This window comes from Ricinus communis, chromosome 3 (assembly GCF_019578655.1).
Source record: "Ricinus communis isolate WT05 ecotype wild-type chromosome 3, ASM1957865v1, whole genome shotgun sequence".
Lineage (NCBI taxonomy): Eukaryota > Viridiplantae > Streptophyta > Magnoliopsida > Malpighiales > Euphorbiaceae > Ricinus > Ricinus communis.
In genome coordinates, this window is record NC_063258.1 from 20,170,900 (window position 1) to 20,180,184 (window position 9,285).

Sequence of the window (9,285 nt, forward strand, 5' to 3'; positions counted from 1 at the left end):
GAATTGTTGCCTAGTCGACTCCTCTCTAGTTCTTGATTTGACTTTAGTTTGTTAATCTTTATTTAGTCATTTATTCATATTTAGCTTCTAGTCTTTTCTTCTTATGGAATGAGGACTTTTGCACTATAAAAACCGCACGCAACTGAATACTTGAGACTAATGAGCCTATTATTCTAGTTTTTTACTTTGCAGGAAATAAAGTTATGTGCTCTTTCAAGAAATTTGTCGACTTTTCAACACTTGCGTGAGTGAGCATAAACTTATTCCTCACATCCTTCCTTTCTCTTACGTTCTTTGTCTATGCTTGTGTTTAAATCAATTCTATTTGATCCTCACACTTATCCGTGTGGAAGAGAATAAAGAACATGTGATTTCTTTCCTTATCAGATATGAAATCCTACTTGTATTCTCATTTTATTTATTTCTTTTATGTCTCTCTTTCTAATCTCTATGTAGCATGTTGGTTTGGTTTTATTTAGGGAGCATGAACACCAGTGTTGTGTGAATGCCCGTGGAAGCAGCGATTGTAGGCACTGATACAATGCTTCAATGAATGCGAAGGAAGAAAATTTGTTGATCATGTATTGATATCGTTCTTTGAATTATCATGGAGGAATCTTTTAGATGAAAGAAGGAATGCCGAGAATGGAGGCATGCCCAAATATTCTGAGTCAGGATTTGCACCATTAGGATCTCCATCCTCCCTTATTCCTCTAGGCACGAGGACTCTTGATGACGCAAGGTTGGGCGTAAGGATTAATCAAAATGTAATTAACAAGCTTGACCGATGGCATTAGGGCTTAGCTTGATGATCAAGGAGGAGAGATGTAAATCCACATGCGTAAGGGAGTAATCAGGTTGTTTTTTTATTAATCCAAGCGTAATACAAGCCAAAATTCGAGCGCTTAGATGTTTGAAATGCATATAATGAAGTAATTTTGGTCGAAGTATTTTTAGGTAGGCCCACCCAAATTTACCCTTATTTTTATAAAGCTGGCTCAGAAAATTTAAGACTACGAGAGTTGTTGCCTAGTAAACTCCTCTCTTATTCTTTATTTGACTTTAGTTTATTAATCCTTATTTATTTATTTATTTATTCATATTTAGCTTCTAGTCTCTTCTCTTTTGCACTATAAAAATTGCACGCAACCGAATACTTGAGGCTAATGAGCAAATTATTTCAATTTTCTACCTTGCAGAAAATTAAGTTATGGGTTCTTTTAAGAAATTTGTGGACTTATCAACACTCGTGCTAGCGAGCATAGACTTATCCCTAATGTCCTTCCTTTCTCTTGTGTTCTTTGTCTATGCTTATGTTTAAATCAATTTGATTTGATCCTTATGCTTAGCAGTATGGAAGAGAACAACAAACATGTGATTTCTTTCCTTATCAGATACGAAATCCTACCTATATTCCTATTCTTTTCTTTTGTGTCTCTCTTTCTAATATCTATCTAGTATGTTGGTTTGGTTTTATATGGGGAGCATAAACACAAGTGTTGAGAGAAAGCGTATGGAAGCGATAATCATAGGCACCGATCCAATGCTTAGAGGAATGCAAAGAGAGAAAATTAGTTGATCGTGTACTAAGATCATTCTCCGAATAATCGCGGAGGAATCTTTTAGAGGTAAGAGGGAAAGTCGAGAATCGAATCATGCCCAAATATTTTAACTCAGGATTCGTACCATTAGGATCTCCATCCTTCCTTCTTCCTCTAAGCACGAGGATTCCTATAAAGCGAGTTGTTGAATATTGATTATTTTAGAGTTAATTCTCTTTTTTGTTCTTTATGAACTTGGTGAATTTATCCAGTAAAGGCTTGGTATTTTTACAAATTTAGTTTAATCTAAATTTTTATTTATGTTAAACAACCTTTAATTCTTTATAAATAAGGTGCTTAAGTACAAGTTGTTTAAGGGTCCTATTGGGATTTAGAGTTTGTTTGCTTGATTAGGTGAACGATCCTTAGTGAAGACATCAACATTGAATACGGGTTTGGCACAAGTTAGCCACGTTCATATCAACCAGCCTAGGAAAGGGTATGGAAAGCTTGAAGATGATGGCAAGAGTTGCTAGATCAAGGCCAAATAGAAAAAGCAAAGGATCTTGAAGAATATGGACATAGAGAGCAAGATCAAGTGCAATGGTCTAAGGATCCAAAAGCTTGCCACTAGATTAAGAGCTAAGAAGTATCAAGAGGCCTTAACAAAGCATATCTTAGGCTTAGCATTCCACATGTGGGCAGACCAAGGAGATTATTTGAGACAAGATATTGTGAGTCACATCTCTTTTAATATATTATAAGTCCAAGTTCAAGATGGGCTAGTTCTACAAGCCATATTTGGTCTTTAGTTTAAGCTTCTTATATGGGCCTATTTAGTTTACACTTAAATAAGGCCCATGCGCATGATTTGTTTTTAGATTTGGGTTTTCTTTAGTTGCTCTAGGCGCTACTTATGTGTTTTAGCTTAATTAGGAATTTTCTTTAGTTATCTTTTAATTAGGAAGATTATCTCTATCCTTTTGAGATATGTTTCCTAAGTAAGCTAGGATTTGGGTATTTTTAGGCTTATAAAGCCTAAAATGAATTTATTTGTAGATTTTAACTTATCAATAATATTTACAGTAATTTTCCTTTCAAGAACTTTACGGACATATGAAGAACTGAACTAGCAAACCTAGAGTTATTGCTCATGTCCTTCATTTCTTTATGTTCTCTATCTACTCTTGTGTTTAAATCTATTTGATTTGATCCTTACGCTTAGCCATATGGAAGAGAATTGGGCTTTATTAAACTTAACTCTCCATGTGGATTTAGTGCTTTGGTCAAAATATCTTGAACAAGCCCATTTAAGGCCTCCTTCATTCTTTTTGGCTCTAGCCCTTGTAATGGGCCTCTCTTGACATTTGGGCTTAGAACATGATCTCCTTGACTTTGGCTATTTGGCTCCTTGGGCTTTAGGCTTGCATTAGTTCCTCTAGGCACGATGACTTCTTATGACATAAGGATTGGCATAAAGAATCATATAAACTTAATTGACAAGCTTAACCGGTAGCATTAACGCTTAGCTTGATGATCAAGTAGGACAAGACGTAAATCCATGCTCGTAAGGGAGAAATATGAATATGAGTAAATAAATAAATAAAGAACTAGAGGCTAAATATGAATAAATAAATGAAGAAAGATGAATAAATTGAAGTCCAATTAAGAACAAGAGAGGGGCTGATTGATCAATGATGTGCGTAAAATACATACATCTAAATGGTGTTTTTAAGATTGATTTTATGTACATTTGGATGTGAATTGGTCCCAACACTCACCCTATGTGTCTGTTTGTGTGTATTAGGTCCAAAAGAAGTCAAAGTATGATAAAGGGAAGAATTAGAGCATAATTGGACGTCGTCAAAGCTGCCGAAACAAGCAAAGTATGCCCATGAGGAAGGTTAACACGGCCGCGTTTGATGCATCAAACATCAAAGAAAAAATGAGGTTTATAGGGAGCACGGCCACAGAGAGTAACACGGGCATCAACACGGCCATGTTCATGGTAGCTGGTCCAAAAACTCATCTTTTTCTCTATCTAAGGGTTTTCTGAGTTGAAACTAAGAGAAAAGGATACTTGGATCAAGGTTTCACTTGGATTCTCTTCGAAGATCAAAGATTGGCGAGGATTGTCGATTGGTTTCAATCCGAGTAAGAGGAACAAGAATCGATCCAAAATTGGGCACGAGGAATTGGAGCTATTTACTCTCATCCAAGGGTGTATTCGGGTTCCTCTACCTTTACTCATTTTTTGTAATTGAATTCTTGTTGGTTGTGATTATGAATATGATTAGCTAAACTTATTAACCCATTGGGGTTCTTTATCTAGGGATTTTTGTACTTCAATTTTGAATTGAATGTATTGATTGTCAATATTGGTTTGTAATGGAAGTATTTATTGATTTATTCTTCATATCTTGTTGAATGATTTTTGAAATTTGAATGATCTTCAGAAAGACGTTTAGGTTTGGATTGTCCTCTGCAACCTAGAATTGAATTCGCCTAGAGATAGGGTGTTCGTTCTACCGGATTGAGAATTAACAACTCTCAATAGTGTTAAATGATAAATAATGCTAATTTGGGTAATTAGAGTTAGGAAGAGATTTCAACCTAATTAATCTAAGTTAAGATGTTAGTGTCCTTGAGAAAGGCATTAATTGTGTAGAGATTTTCCCACAGAAATTGGATTCAATCAATCAATTCCACCCTTAGCTTCCATTCCTTAGAGACAAGAATTCCCAAAGGGTTATTCCTTTACTTGAATTAATCATTCCCTAGTATACGTAGTTCGACAACAATTAGAGTAGCTATTAGTTAATTTAGGAATTATTCATTAACACCATTTATTTTCTGTGATTAGATAATAGAGAAGATTGAGTAGATTTAGGTTCACACGTTCTTTGGGGAATACGACACTTGGTACTCGCCGTTAGCTATACTCCACTGATAGGTACACTACCTTAGGTCATAGTCTTGCTTGACTTAGCACATATCAAGTTTTTGGCGCCGTTGCTAGGGAACGGTTTTCTGTGAACTAAATTGAAATTTTAATATTTGTTAGTCTAGTCATTTCTCTTTTTATTCATAATTTGTTTTCTGTGTATAGTTTTGTTCTTATCCCGTTTGTTGGTGTTGTTGTTCTTTATTGTGCTCAGGTAGTTTATGACGAGGAGCCCTAATCCTAATCTTACAGAGCCTTTATCTGAACCCGAGCTCTCTCTTAGATTGCTAATGAGGCGTATGCAGGTAGTAGAGGAGGAGATTGAAGCAGAGATTCCTGTTCGTGAAACTAGTGAGATGGAGAACCACAATGCAAATGGAGGTAATGATGAAAGGACCATGTACGAGTTTGCTAGGCCCTCTCTAGCAGGGACGCAAACTGGGATAGTGAGGCCTCTCGTGGCGGCCAATAATTTTGAAATAAAGCCGAATGTAATCCAGATGATCCAGAATATGGAGCAATTTGGAGGATTAGCGAGCGAAGATCCGAATGAGCATATCGCCAACTTTTTAGAAATATGTGATACATTTAAGATTAATGGAACAACTGATGATGCCATACGGTTGAGGCTGTTTCTGTTTTCCTTGAGGGGTAGAGCGAAAAGATGGCTGCAGTCCTTGCCACCGAAAATGATCATTACCTGGACTTCTTTGGCTGAAAAGTTTTTGAATAAGTATTTTCCTCCTACTAAGACTGCTCAAATGCGAAATAACATATCTTCTTTTGTGCAGGGTTAAGGAGAATCGATGTACGAAGCCTGGGAGCACTTCAAGGACTTGTTAAGGTGTTGCCCACACCATGGTCTTCCTCTCTGAATGCAAGTGCAGACATTCTATAGTGGCATGAATACAGCCACTAGATAAATGGTAGATGCAACTGCAGGGGGAGCTATCAATAGCAAAACACCTAAGCAAGCCCAGGATTTAATAGAAGAGATGGCCACCAACACTTATCAGTGGCAAACTCCACGGGCTAGAGGTCTAAAGCCCGTTGTATATCGGGCTGAGGCAGATCCTACAGCATCCTTGGCGGCACAAGTAGAGCTACTTTCCAAAAAGATAGAACAACATTAGATGCCGGTCCAAGCAGTTCAGCCCGGATGTGAATTTTGTGGTGGACTGCATTACAGTGCCAATTGTAAAGCGAGAGGTATGTTTGCATCTTCTATGCCTACTAATGTTTCTAACGTTGACCATGTTGATTATGCAGGTGGGCAGCAGAATGATCCCTACAGCAATACATACAACCCAGGGTGGAGGAATCATCCTAATTTTGGATGGAGGAATTCCAATAACCAAGGTCCACTGGGATATCAGAGGTTGCATCCACAGTAACCTATGCATTCTGTTCCCCATCAACCAGAAGGTAGTCAAGAGAAGAAACCTAACTTGGAAGAGTTGATGACGAAGTTTATTGCAACTTCAGAGAACAGATTTCAACAAACGGACACTGCCATTCAGAATCAACAAGCTTCAATTCAAAACTTAGAAACTCAAATTGGGCAGTTGTCTAGGATGATGGCTGAGAGGCAGCCAGGCATGCTTCCAAGTAACACAGAGTCTAATCCAAGGGAGCATGCCAAAGCAATTACTTTGAGATCAGGTAAGGAACTTCCTAGTCCATCTAAGCATTTTACTAATGATGATTCTTATGTGTAGGTGGATGAGTCGAAAAAGAAAGACAAGCCTGAGGAGAAAGAAAAGGGAGCAGTTGAAGAGAAGGAGGATTTGAAGAAGATCCCCTCGAAGCCATACCAACCTCCCATTCGATATCCTGCAAAACTCAAGTAGGATAAAGTTGATCATCAATTCATAATTTATTATTGTAAGCCGGCTAGCTAGAGTAATCCCCAATTGGGTTAACTTATCTTATTATCCTTTTTTAACTTTCATTCTTTTTGTTAAAATTTAGCTTTCAATTGCATTCTTAATCATTTTTAGTTAATAATCTTCACCACCTTTTGCTCGGTTAGATAATAGGAATAACATAGTAGCAGTAGTTTCTCAGTTCCCATGGGATACAATATTGATACTTGCCATAGCTAGATTACATTCGATAGTTGCACTTGCCTATAGATTGCTAGTCGTGTTAGCGAGCCATCAAGTTTTTGGTGCTGTTGTCGGGGAGTTTGTTTTGAGAAATATTATGAACTGTGTGTTCTGATGTGCATAGTTTTACACATATTTGCTTGCATATTATTGCGTATGTTCTTAGCAATTATTGTGCTTTTATTCCCAGATCACCCGTGTTTTGTCTTCTTTTACATTTCAGGAGCATTTATAGGACCGTCATTGGTGTTTAAGCAATTATAGATCAATACATATGGAAATGGACGAGAATTCATCAAGATTGGACAAGAGCTCGCGTTGCACACATTGAGTATGGCCTGAGTCAAGGCCGTGCTGACCATCACTGCCTGGACTCTGGCTGTGACCAACCATCGAAACTTGATCTTCAAAATAATGGTTTGGGCACGATTTTCGAGGCCACCACGGGTAGTGGTGGCCAGCACCGGCTGGGGCATGTCCATGGTGAAAACCTACTTGGTGAGATCCATAGTTTCAAAGACGGCCTAGACTCATGCGACAAGACGGCTTGACCACGCGCACAAACAAAATATATAAGGAAAACAAATTTTTTAGGGTAAGAAAAAGGGGGAAGGAGTGACATAGCTCAAGGGCCGGGTTCGCTGACAAGATTGAGAGAGAGAGTCAGTAGGATGAAGAATCCCAGAATCGCAAGGTTCGGAGTGCAAAACAGTAGTGGAGCAATTCAAGAGGCAATTTGGGAGATTAATCAAAGTGTAGATCCAGATTTGGAGCTGGTCATCCAATTCAAGAGAAAAGGGTGTACATGTTTTATTTTCATTATTCTTTCATTGTAATTGATTTCCTAGATTATTTTAAACATGAACATGTTTAGCTAGACTGATTAAATCCATTGGAATTTCTTTACTATGTTGGCTTAATATTATATTGTTGGATTATTTGGGTTAGTTTTGTATTCTTCTTGCTTTCAGTATTAATAAGATAATGCATTATTCATGAGACGTTGTGAATTGTGTTTTTAGATTGCTTTGTGTGATTGAGAAGTCCATTTGGCAATTGGAATTTTGAATAGCAAGGACTGGTTAATAATCGCTTAGAGATAAGGATAATTAACTAGCCAGATTAAGAATTAACAAAGCTTAATAGAGGCGGGTTAAAGCTTAATGCTAATTTAAGAATCAATCGTTAGGAAGAGATTCCAACTTTAGGTTATTAGATTTAGGAATTCGGTTAAGAATTCATCCACGGGTAGCATAATTAGACTCACCAATCCTTTATCTGTTGTTTGATTGCCAACTAGTTTAGGTTCCCTTTGGGTTTGCTTTCTTGTCTTGGTTGTTTTAGTTATCAATTACTCCTGCATCTCCCTTAGAATTTAGCTTGTAGCTATTAGTTAGTTTAGAAATTATTCATCACTAATTTTAGGTTAATATAACAAAGAACAAAGGAGTAACTCTGGGCTTTCACTTTCCCGAGGAATACGACCTTGATACTCGCCATTAGTGCTAGACTACATCGATAGGTACACTGCCTTAGATTGTAGCTAACACAGATAGCACATATCAAGTTTTTGGCGCCGTTGCCAGGGAATGTTTGAAAACTAAAGTGAAATTTGCTATTTGTTAATTTTGCCATTTTTTTTATTTTATTTCTGTTTTGTTTGTATATATTTATTTAGTTAAGTTTATGATTCAGGTAATGAATGATAAGGAGGTTCAATGTTAAATTCAAACTCTTTGTATGACACGTTGGAAAATGGGATCAAGAACCAAGAGAGTGCTAAAAATTAGGATACCCATGCATCTTTAGAAGCTCGAGTGGAATCGTTTTGCAGGGCTACAGATCAACTCTCCACTCCTATCCTTTCATCTCAAGTTTTTTGTGAATTTTGTTGTGGTTTACATTTGAGTAATGATTGTCCATTGTATAGTGATGTTGCTCATTGTTCTTATAACTATGAACAGGTGAGTTATACGGGAAGTTGGCCAAATGACTCGTATAGAAGCACCTACAATCAAGAGTGGAGCACTCATTCACCCTTTGGATGGAGCTTAAATGGCCCAGAACCACTGAATCTCAAAGAACCACATCAAGAAATTTAATCTTGCACCTTCAACTCAAGATGAAGAGTTAGTGTCGGAGGAGCTGATGATGAGGTTCATTACAAGTCTCGATGATAGATTCCAACAAACAGAGAGGGTACTTGAAAGTCAACAAGCCTCCATTAAGAACATAGAGCATCAAGTAGGCTTGATCTTCAAGTTACTAGCTAAAAAGCAATTGGGAACTTCATCAAACACTACTGAATCTGAGGAACACTTGAGCACCGTCACTTTGCGTTCAGGTGAGAATTTTTCTAGTTTATCTACTATGTTTGACGATGATGCTTCTGTGTAGGATGATTTCTTGAACATGGAGATGGAACCAAAAAAGGAAGAGGCGAACATGATTCCTTTGAAAGACTATCAATAAGAACGTACATTTGATGATGCTGAGTTGTAGTTAGAGGAATTTTTGGTGGATTTTCCATAAGTCCCTTCGATGATGGAAGATGAGCACGAGTTATCCAATGAAGAAGTCTTGGAGGAGCTCGAGTTTCTTCTAGCAAGTGAACCAAGCCAAGGACTAGAGAAAACCATCGACGTTCTTGAAGAAATTCCCAACCGTCGATCCTTCCAATTGGTGAAACTTC

General features: G+C 37.5%; 1 non-coding gene across 1 annotated transcript; it reads right to left on the reverse strand.

Moving 5' to 3' along the window:
* Window positions 1–5,244: 5,244 nt before the first annotated feature.
* On the reverse strand, window positions 5,245–5,350 carry LOC112536250. Its single transcript, XR_003080295.1, has one exon. It is a non-coding gene; the product is annotated as a small nucleolar RNA R71 (small nucleolar RNA).
* Between the last annotated feature and the right edge of the window lie 3,935 nt (window positions 5,351–9,285).